At 32.0% G+C, this 11,962-nt stretch overlaps 2 long non-coding RNA genes across 3 annotated transcripts; one reads left to right on the forward strand and one right to left on the reverse strand.

Annotated features, from left to right (window-relative positions):
* The first annotated feature begins 711 nt into the window (after nucleotides 1-711).
* Nucleotides 712-4,411, forward strand: LOC110440069 (uncharacterized). Of its 2 annotated transcripts, none has more exons than XR_012383964.1 (8): nucleotides 712-754; nucleotides 1,481-1,632; nucleotides 2,047-2,102; nucleotides 2,848-3,032; nucleotides 3,117-3,224; nucleotides 3,300-3,359; nucleotides 3,451-3,619; nucleotides 3,714-4,411. It is a non-coding gene; the product is annotated as an uncharacterized lncRNA (long non-coding RNA). The 2 variants fall into 2 exon arrangements; XR_012383965.1 differs by having other exon boundaries at nucleotides 3,303-3,359.
* Nucleotides 4,412-6,521: 2,110 nt separating this feature from the next.
* On the reverse strand, nucleotides 6,522-9,654 carry LOC108191478 (uncharacterized). The gene is made up of 4 exons (XR_001800418.4): nucleotides 9,612-9,654; nucleotides 8,603-8,642; nucleotides 8,361-8,504; nucleotides 6,522-7,033 (listed from the first exon to the last, which is right to left on the reverse strand). It is a non-coding gene; the product is annotated as an uncharacterized lncRNA (long non-coding RNA).
* Nucleotides 9,655-11,962: the final 2,308 nt, after the last annotated feature.

Below are 11,962 nucleotides of genomic sequence, written 5' to 3' on the forward strand. Positions count from 1 at the left end.
CTCGTCATATACTGACGCTTGGTCAGGAACCCTCGGCGTAAGTTATTGACGCACAGGGTACCCCTTTAGCGTCACATTTAGACGTGCAGGGATTCCCTATAGAATCTGTACCTGAGCCTGAAGCGTCATAGGGAGACGCTGGAGGCTCGTATAATTACCAATAGATGTCAACGCACTTTTTTAAAACCTGATTTACGCCAATTATCGCAGTTTTCTTCTTTTAAAAATATGTAATTTTTATTTTGTTCATGAAAAGCGTCCGTAAACTGGGTCGAAACTACTGTATGAATAAACTTCGGTCCACGTGACATCCCTTCACGGTGAGTTTAACGCCGCTCTGCTATTGGTCAACCTGCATCAACGGTGAGTTATCAGATGAGTTCAACTGTCAACATTAAATATTACGTTAATGCTGCATAATCTATTTTTATTAAAGATTAGTTGGTGTTTATAAATATTTTATCATTTACTTTATATTTAATGAGTGAACATATATTCGGTTGTCCAGTTTAGGTTAACTATAAAACTATACTACTAATAAAACTTTGATTCATTCATATTATTTATTATTTTTTTACTTAAAAAATATTACATTTCAAGTACTAAGTTTAAAAATGTTTTTGGCTGATCTTTTTTCATTTTAAATTATTCATTGAAGTTGGGGTCATTGTATGTGGCGATCTATTTTTTACAGTCTATGCTCGCTATCCCAGGGTTCATTGCGATCCCAAGGTTCACTGCGGTTTTCCACAAGGTAAGTAAAAAGTAAACAAATAAAGACGATTTGTTGATAAAGCATGTACTGTAAACTAGCGACGTTATCTAATTACATCAAGTTCATTTATTAAAAACATATTTTTCTCAAATATAACGTTGGTCATGCATAGCTCAGAACAATATATACATTTTAAGATGAGGAACAGTGCTAACACATTGTTGTTTTCCACAAAAGAATTCGTGCAAAATCTTTATATGATATGCAATATGCAACTCTAATAATACAAATGTATTCGTAATTGTTTCAATATTAAAGAACATCAAGTGTTTCCAAAGGTTAATTGTAAAAACAATTATTTTCCATGCCTTTAAAGGAAAAAAGGCAGAAATTTTGCCCGTCTGAGCACATTTTTAATTTAATTTAATTTTTATTTTAATCTACCACACACACACACACATATGTATGTATGTATATATATATATATATATATATATATATATATATATATATATATATATATATATATATATATATATATATATATATACAGGTGTAAATTATAAGGTGTTCACTGTTCAGATATGAATATTTTTTCTTTGCTCTTTTCAGGTTCTTTAGATTTCTTTAAAAATCCAATTTTGTTTTCTAATAAGCAAAAAGTAAAGCCACTTTACCCATGTCTAAATGTTAAATTGAACTTGTCTTTCTCTCTATCTCTGTTAACACATTTGTATTTGTTTGATTAATTCTTGTGTCTTTCAGCCTGTTTCTGCATATCACCATGAGTGATTCCTTGATACTCAGATTTATCATCAAGATCTCAATTATAAGCTCAAGTCTTGATGACAACTTGATGATCTGCAGGAAGCACCACCATGTATAGAAGGCCAAGAGCACTCTGGAATCAGTCAAGGGTTAGTGAAGTTTTTCATTCCATGTATATGAAATGTCTATATTGTTAGGCATATATGATTGTATGAGATAAAATGCAATTATTCTTTCACTTCTATTGTAATAACAGAAAGAAACGCATTAGTTTTACTATTACTATTGTTTATGAAAAACATTATAAACTACAGTATAAGCTCACAAAATATTGTGGCCTAACTGTTTAAAACTATTTGTTCTGGGTGTTGATAGTGGCCAACCATTTTTTTCTTTTTCAGAAAGTATTTTGTTTTGTCTGATTTTATGACACCTTATAGGCCATCAACTGTCCACATTGGGGTTTAGGAAATTAAACTACTAATGCTGCTTGTCTACTAGTCTTAGGATAAGTTAGAATTGTTATAAATGTTAATTTCTTAGTTGTTTTTTTTCTGGTACAGCTCATAGGAACTCCAATCTTCCCAACTGTGAGAGGGCCTTGCTCCGGTGACTGTTGGTGTGTACTTTAATGTTTCCATTAGTCCCTGTATCTGTAGATCTAGGTGACAGTGGGCTAGAGTAAAAATTTGTTTTTATTTAAACTAAGGCATACTGATGGCCTTTTTTATCTCAGATTTGGTCATGCAAGTATAAATATATCCTAAAATATTTTTATATTCTTTCCATTGGTGGAAAAGAGTTTGGTATAATTATTTTTAATAGACTTCCAAGTTCTCAGCAGACATTTTTCTGAGATATTCTTGAGTGGGAGTCTGTGCAATACAAGGTGGATAGTATTTGCAAGGAAGAGTCCTTCATCTGTCCTGCTTCCACATTAGATAAACTGCCAATTTAAGTAGATGTGAACCATAAGCATAACCATTTCATGAATGCACAAGGTACTTTAAACTGTATGTGTTGAAACTAAATTAACAAGAAAACAGCTCTTTGATGTTCACCTAGTAAAATTAGATTAGAAGATAATATTTTGAAGGTTTGTTTACAGCTAAGGATTAAGGATTGACAGGAAGATTTGTGGACTACATCAACTAATGACACTACCTCCAAAGAGTTGCAAAAAGCTGTCCAAAGTTTCAGCACCATCTTTAAGCCCATGATTTTAGTGTGTTTCATGCCTAATCACATTAGTTTAAATCTGAGATAGATGAACTATATGATTATCTTAAACTGATCTACAGGTAAATGCCAAAACTTATTGGTTTACTTGTTTGTTTGTTTGTTTTTTTGTATATGTTAACCAGGTAAAATGGAGTGAGGCATACCAGGATATGCCTGGTTTTACTCTTGGGAAGGAGGTTGAACAGTGCAATATTTCTTCTATAGGATTGCAGTGACCAGACATGCTACTGTAACTCTCATGGTCATGTGCTGGAATTAGCAGATATTCAACAATTTGGTCATCTTGCTGACCTATTGATATTAGAAGGTAACGATATCCAGTAGAATTTGTTTTAGATGTTCAGTAACCTATTTGAATAGTATTGTGATTTTTGATTGCTTATCACTGTAGACCGCAACAGCTCTGCAAAGCAAGTTGGAAAACAGAATCCATGAATCTGGCAGTGACCGGAAACCAGTTGGAAGACTTTGGTCTGTGACGTAGAGGAGTGGGCAGAGGGTGAGGAAATTCTTATTAATATTACATGTAGTCATGAAAAATTGTAAGTGTTACTATTATTGTCATTTTTTTCAGTAGCAGAAGCAAAGACAACAAAAAACAGAAGTGATATGGATGTCTTCGTCATATGGCATGGTATGTACACTAGACTTCTGTCAGTGTTGATTCTTTAAAAGTTGACGTGTAATCCTTGTTATACAACTTTCCTTTTATAAATATATTTCAGACTCTGCTGACCCAGCAACAAAGAGGAGGGTGTTCAACATTATCCTGCTAGTCAGGATTCTTCAGGAGAAGCAGAGGATTCTTGTGGCAGAGATGGCCAACCACTATAAATACCTTTCAACTCATCCTGGTTCCTTCAAAGAACTTTCCTGCTTGTTTGCTACTGAAAAGTATGTATTTGTATTATTTGGCACAGACATAAGCATTAAGGTTACCCAGTCCAAAGGATATTAATATATTTTTATGTTGTTGTGTTCTTTTAAGATTCGACATGTGGCCTAAACGAAGAGGGGTTAAAAGGTCTATGGATCACCATTCTCAGAAAGCAACAAAATAACTGAGAAATAAACAACAATACGATGGTGCAATCTAGAGACCTGCAAGGTACCTGCAAGTTTTGGCTGGAGCAGAGAACATGCATTTTTTAAATAAAGCTCCAGCTGATGAGTTTGACATTGACTGTGGATTTTCTTTTACTGTAATCCAGAAGAGGATGACCTTAACCCTGAATCTAAAGCATGTAATAAAATCTGTAAAAAAAAATAAAATAAAATTTTCATCATCTATAACCAAATTGTTGTCTCTTTTTTTTTTTAAATACATAGATATGTACAGTATGTAAGCATTCCTCTAAAATCAATCAGTGTTGTAAATTAAGAGCATTATTGTATGCCTAACTGCTTACAACATATAACGATTTAAGGAACTCTATATTAAAATAAAATTATTACATTAAATGACATTAAGAGCTTTTAAAATATTAATTTTATGATACATTTTTATGATAAATTTAATTTTTGCATATACTTGGCCAAAAAATTTACATTATTATGGTCAACTGCTCAGATACCTCCAGTCAATATGTGGCTGAGTCAGGCAACCAGACTTCTACCTCTGAACAAATTAACCTATGATTTACATCAAAGATCTGATGGATCTATTTGGTCCTCATGGATTTTTCTAAAAAAAAAAAAAAATTAATTTCCTTTTATTTTTGTCTTTACTTTGAAACATTTGTATTCATTTGTTAGAATGTCTAACAAAAAAAAACTACTGTACTTGTGAGATAACAGTGCCACTGTTGTTATGCTGAAAATAAAAAATAACTTTGTATAATGTTTTATTGAATGCCAGATAAAAAATAAAAAAATAAAATATTTTCCAAGAGATGGATTGCGGCTGGAAGAGCATCTGCTGCATAAAAACATGCTGGAAAAGTTGGCGGTTCATAGAGCTGTGGCGACCCCTGGTTAATAAAGGGACTAAGCCAAAAAGTAAAATAAAATATGTATTTTTGTAGACATAGAACTTCACAGTAACTTATAAGTACAGCACAGAACTTTTTTACTTCTAGTTTAGATAATTTAAAGGTTTGCAAATTTATTTTGTTGGTTAATGGCTATGTATTTTTAATCATTTTGAACTATTCACAGCATTTAAAAGGATATCTTATCGTCATTGTTACCTAATTTCTCACTATTTTCATGATTCTTACAATGCAGCAAATCTTAAAATCATTTGATCATAAAGAAAATAATTAACAAATTAACCCACATGCAGGACAAAGACATTATGTGGAATCATTATTTAACACAAAGTTCATCCATTGTCATCAAAACATACTGTTACACAAACAGTTGAAGATTTAGAAAGTAAAAATAATCAGATAAAGAGTGGTTTTCAAACAAATACATGTCTTTAAAAAAGTTATATTTATAAACATTTACATATTTTAAGAGCTTTTATCCATATTTCAAATAAAGTGAAAACAATTAAACCACATGATGACCATTAATGAAACACACTTACAGAATTACATCCACACATATTATTCTGAACTCATAATATTTGTGATGAACATAGATCACTATTGCTAATAACTTGTGATTAAAGAGGATACTAATGTTTAGCTTATTTTTACAGCTTTTTTTTTTTACCACAACTGTTCATGTGACATTACAATTTCTTGTCCATGTTGAAGATAATACATCTACATATGTTAACTGCCCTTTTACTCAAAGGGGATGAGTAGAGCCCCGTAGAAAAGGAAAAAGTATTCACATTTCAAACGAGAAATGAGTGAGAGAATATCAGCAAGACTATTATCTATGCTATGTTCAATAAATAATGTTGGATATAATAGTCTGATATATACTGATCAAGTCAATAAAAGCTGTTTTAAAAAAATACTCATTGTAAAATAACAAATTTATGTCTGGCATTCATATATGTCATAAATATATGCACAATGACCTTATTCAGATAGTCTTTAGTTCATTAAAAATAGTATTTGTTCCATTTTATTACAAAAAGGCTTTAAACTACGTTACCCACAATCCTTTGTCGCTGTATAGATGGGACGGGAAAGACATGGCGCTACAAATTGTAGTTCATTGAAAGCTGTAGTTAGGGTTAAGTTTAGGGTTACGATCTTGGTTAATCGGTAACTATTTGAAACACAGCGATAACTCATTGATAAAGGACACTGTTAGTAAAGTGTCAAAGTTAGCAAAACATAGTTAGCAACACGAAGGATCTTTTAATTTGGCTTAGAAGTTATAGTCCAATCACAATGTCGCAATCTACGTCACACTTTGTCTCTATTTGGTAATCTTCCGGTTGAAGGTAGATTATAATAACCTTATAATATAACTTAAATATCAAAATGTGTATTAATATTACATGTTATTTAGTGTCTTATTAAAAATACAAATGTATATTTACCGTGAGATTCCTTTGTGGGGGTAACCTGATGTGCAAAATGATCATAGTAAAACCAGATCATAGGCAGTATACTAAATTTGAAACGAATAATAAAATAATAAAAAAAGCATCATGTTTGAAAACATTTCCAGCATTTCCTGTAACTAAACACTGCGTCCTGTAGGTATACAAATATAAATATATGTCAAACTTAAATGACAAATATAGTGCCCATTAAATAGTAAAAATAGTAGTTCATTGTAAATGAGTATGCAAATAAACACAATACATTTTTAATGAAACATTTATCATTTATTTATAATGCCACAAAAAACAAAAATCACGCAAACATGCAAAAACCAAAAATATATATTTTATAACAGTTTTTAATGCAATAATATATTACCATACATATATAAATGATTAAAAACAATTATAATTGAAGGAAATGTATATTTTGTATTATCATTATTATATTTATTTTGTGATATTTATTCATGTCATACATCTGGTATGTCAAGCTCAAGTAAAACTGCACTGCAAAAAATCTTTTCAAATGATGCCTTTATAAATGCCATTATAATAAACAGCTTTCACAACAACAAGAAGTCAAGTTCATGACAAATGCAAATTATGTTTATAATAACAACTTTCTGAACTTAAACATCAAAAGTAGAATAAGTTCAAAACATATTCAAGTATTTACTGAAGAATAGCAAAAACAATTTGTACAAAACACTGAGAACCAAAGTGTGCTTGGTGAGTCCAGGTGTTTATGCTGACTAGACTGTCATATTGCAATCCGGTTAGCATGAGGAGACTTGGGCGTAAAGTGTCAGCAATTCCTGGAGGGCTCCCATGTGTTATTCCAGGTTTTGCCACTGTAAAGTATTAGAAGTGCACAATATCATTACTGAACAAAGAATGAGTGTTAGGTTTCATTTAGAAAGTTCAGTGATATTTATTTATATATGTAAAGTGTCATTAAACCTGGCACTCTTGAATTAACTGTATAATAAGTTAAACATTTCCAGCATGTTTCCATGTATTCCAACCAGATCTGTCAGTTCTACAAACTCAGAGATCAGGATAGGGACTGCACTTCTCATTATGAACACCATTATCCTTCTCATACATTTTTATCACCATTGATGTCCACTGCTGTAGTTTTCATTGAAGGGAATGCTGACACAAATTCCAGCAAGTTTTTTTTTAAATAGCAGAATATGGGTATTATTGGGCCAAAACCTTAAAAAAATATAAGATGCAAGATTTGAATCTTGATGAACATATTGTTAATTCACTTCTTGCAATTGAAAACACATCTCATGTTTGACTCATCAATTATATGAAAACTACAACAGCATACAGTGCTCCACCCTAAAAATATTTCTAAATTATAACAAGCTTATTGTTTTACAAGGCTAAACATTAATTTCATGCCTGCATGATTCACTGCTATTACTGTAACCCATTACACTCTTAACTCAAACTAGTTGACTTTATAAAAAAACTGCATGGAAAATGTTGCCTTAAACCCTTTATGTTTTTACACAAGGTGAAACTAAACAGCCCTCTTTAAATTAACCTAGAGCCTTTACAATCTTCTTGGACTTACAGTAATATTTTAATTCAAGTATGGCTGTTAAGTTGTACCCTGTATAAAATGTAAGGGGTTTAAGGCACTGGGTTTCTATACAATTTTCTAGTAAAGTCAACTAGATTGGGTTAAAGGAATCACTATTTACTCTCCCTCAAGTGGTTGTAAACCTTTTTTAAAAAACTTCCAAGTTACTTTGTGTTGAACATGAAGGAAGTTTTTGAAGAAAGCTGAAAAGCTGAAAACATTGACATGCATAGTAGGAAAAAACAAATACCATGGAAGTTAATGTTTGCAGGTTTTCATCTTTCTTTAAAATATAAATTGTTTAACTGAAGAAAGCAACTCAGACATATTTGGAACAAGTGAAGTTTGAGTCATTAATGACAGAATTTCCATTTTTGGGTCAATCTCTTTAAGAGTATACTGAAAGAAATGTCCTACTCAATGTAGCTAACTTCAGCTGCATGTGTAGCCCCATAAATACTTATCTAGAAATCAAAACAATGATCACGTCAGTCCCATTTTAGGCCTTTTATATCATATTGGCCACAGAATGGACTACTTAGTGTTGCAATAAAAAACAAAAAAATAAAACTATGACTTACCACACAATACAAGACAGACAGTGAATTTTCAGCTCTGCCTTTGCTGTACACAAGATGAGGTTCCAGCTTCAACACTGATCTGAGTGGGGCAGTTGTGCAGCTCTGTGAGGTTGTGACTGTTCAGATGAAGTGCTGTGAAGAGTTCTTTATTAAAAGAAAGTACATTCTTTTAAAAGCTGTACATAATAACAAAGAAAATACAATGATTTTAAATAATGATTCATTCTGAACAAAAACCTTACCCTTAGTCAAGATGAATTCATATGTCAAAAGTTTCTGCATCTAAAATGAATAAAAACAGATGTGACATTAGTTAAACCCACTAACTACTAGATACATCAGTACTGCATTAAGCAGTTGTAAAGTAATGTAAGTGTAGTCCAAAATGAGCCTTAATCTGTTTAAGATAATGATTTAAAAAACGTTGCTTGTGTTAAATACAATCCAGCCACTTGTAATACATATGATCAATGGTAAATTTCTGAGAAGGTGCAAGGTAATCCTTGAGTTTTACCATTGCCATCCTGACTGACATAATATTTGACAAAGAAGACAGCTTGTTGTGCCTCTTTACCACAATTTAGAGATGATAGATTATTTCTTTTATTAAATAAATTGGTAAAGGCCAAATTATACTTGTAATAGTGTAAGATATTCATTGTGACATACATCAGCTTAAGTTATACTTGAGCTTTTGTTATGTTTTATATATATATATATATATATATATATATATATATATATATATATATATATATATATGTGTGTGTGTGTGTGTGTGTGTGTGTGTGTGTGTGTGTGTTATATATATATATATATATATATATATATATATATATATATATATATATATGTGTGTGTGTGTGTGTGTGTGTGTGTGTGTGTGTGTGTGTGTGTGTGTGTGTGTTTGTGTTTTAAGAAAATAATTGTTTTTACAATGTAGCCTTTAAACCTTTGGAAACATTTGATGTTCTTTAATATTGAAACAATTACGAATACATTTGTATTATTAGAGTTGCATATTGCATATCATATAAAGATTTTGCACGAATTCTTTTGTGGAAAACAACAATGTGTTAGCACTGTTCCTCATCTTAAAATGTATATATTGTTCTGAGCTATGCATGACCAACGTTATATTTGAGAAAAATATGTTTTTAATAAATGAACTTGATGTAATTAGATAACGTCGCTAGTTTACAGTACATGCTTTATCAACAAATCGTCTTTATTTGTTTACTTTTTACTTACCTTGTGGAAAACCGCAGTGAACCTTGGGATCGCAATGAACCCTGGGATAGCGAGCATAGACTGTAAAAAATAGATCGCCACATACAATGACCCCAACTTCAATGAATAATTTAAAATGAAAAAAAGATCAGCCGAAAACATTTTTAAACTTAGTACTTGAAATGTAATATTTTTTAAAGTAAAAAAATAATAAATAATATGAATGAATCAAAGTTTTATTAGTAGTATAGTTTTATAGTTAACCTAAACTGGACAAGCGAATATATGTTCACTCATTAAATATAAAGTAAATGATAACATATTTATAAACACCAACTAATCTCCAATGAAAATAGATTATGCAGCATTAACGTAATATTTAATGTTGACAGTTGAACTCATCTGAGAACTTACCGTTGATGCAGTTTGACCAATAGCAGAGCGGCGTTAAACTCACCGTGAAGGGATGTCACGTGGACCGAAGTTTATTCATACAGTAGTTTCGACCCAGTTTACGGACGCTTTTCATGAACAAAATAAAAATTACATATTTTTAAAAGAAGAAAACTGCGATAATTGGCGTAAATCAGGTTTTAAAAAAGTGCGTTGACATCTATTGGTAATTATACGAGCCTCCAGCGTCTCCCTATGACGCTTCAGGCTCAGGTACAGATTCTATAGGGAATCCCTGCACGTCTAAATGTGACGCTAAAGGGGTACCCTGTGCGTCAATAACTTACGCCGAGGGTTCCTGACCAAGCGTCAGTATATGACGAGTTGGGAGTGAGAATGTGTTGTCAAATCACAATAATGCAAACTCAGTCAGAGACATAGATTTTCACTTGCAACTTGCTTTAACATGTTTAACAGTGCATAAAATGTTGTCTAAAACAAAAAAGAATGATGCATTTTAAGCTGGATCAGGTTTTATTACATTCTGAATTGGATGTTGAAAATGAGCTTATCTCAGCCAGCAGAGAGGTCAAATCACAGTAATGCAAACTCAGTCAGAGACATAGATTTTCACTTGCAACTTGCTTTAACATGTTTAACAGTGCATGAAATGTTGTCTAAAACAAAAAAGAATGATGCATTTTATGGCTGGATCTGGTTTTATTACATTCTGAATTGGACGTTGAAAATGAGCTTATCTCAGCCAGCAGAAAGGTCAAATCACAGTAATGCAAACTCAGTCAGAGACATAGATTTTCACCTGCAACTTGCTTTAACATGTTTAACAGTGCATGAAATGTTGTCTAAAACAAAAAAGAATGATGCATTTTATAGCTGGATCAGGTTTCATTACATTCTGAATTGGACGTTGAAAATGAGCTTATCTCAGCCAGCAGAGAGGTCAAATCACAGTATTGCAAACTCAGTCAGAGACATAGATTTTCACTTGCAACTTGCTTTAACATGTTAAACAGTGCATGAAATGTTGTTTAAAACAAAATAGAATGATGCATTTTATGGCTGGATCTGTTTTTATCACTTTCTGAATTGGACGTTGAAAATGAGCTTATCTCAGCCAGCAGATAGGTCAAATCACAGTAATGCAAACTCAGTCAGAGACATAGATTTTCACTTGCAACTTGCTTTAACATGTTTAACAGTGCATGAAATGTTGTCTAAAACAAAAAAGAATGATGCATTTTATGGCTGGATCTGGTTTTATTACATTCTGAATTGGACGTTGAAAATGAGCTTATCTCAGGCAGCAGAGAGGTCAAATCACAGTAATGCAAACTCAGTCAGAGACATAGATTTTCACTTGCAACTTGCTTTAACATGTTTAACAGTGCATGAAATGTTGTCTAAAACAAAAAAGATTGATGCATTTTATGCCTGGATCTGGTTTTATTACATTCTGAATTGGACGTTGAAAATGAGCTTATCTCAGCCAGCAGAGAGGTCAAATCACAGTAATGCAAACTCAGTCAGAGACATAGATTTTCACTTGCAACTTGCTTTAACATGTTTAACAGTGCATGAAATGTTGTCTAAAATAAAAAAGAATGATGCATTTTATAGCTGGATCAGGTTTTATTACATTCTGAATTGGACGTTGAAAATGAGCTTATCTCAGCCAGCAGAGAGGTCAAATCACCGTAATGCAAACTCAGTCAGAGACATAGATTTTCACTTGCAACTTGCTTTAACATGTTTAACAGTGCATGAAATGTTGTCTAAAACAAAAAAGAATGATGCATTTTATGGCTGGATCTGTTTTTATCACTTTTTGAATTGGACGTTGAAAATGAGCTTATCTCAGCCAGCAGAGAGGTCAAATCACAGTAATGCAAACACAGTCAGAGACATAGATTTTCACTTGCAACTTGCTTTAACATGTTTAACAGTGCGTGAAATGTTGT

The sequence above is a fragment of the Danio rerio genome, chromosome 8 (assembly GCF_049306965.1).
Source record: "Danio rerio strain Tuebingen ecotype United States chromosome 8, GRCz12tu, whole genome shotgun sequence".
Classification (NCBI taxonomy): domain Eukaryota; kingdom Metazoa; phylum Chordata; class Actinopteri; order Cypriniformes; family Danionidae; genus Danio; species Danio rerio.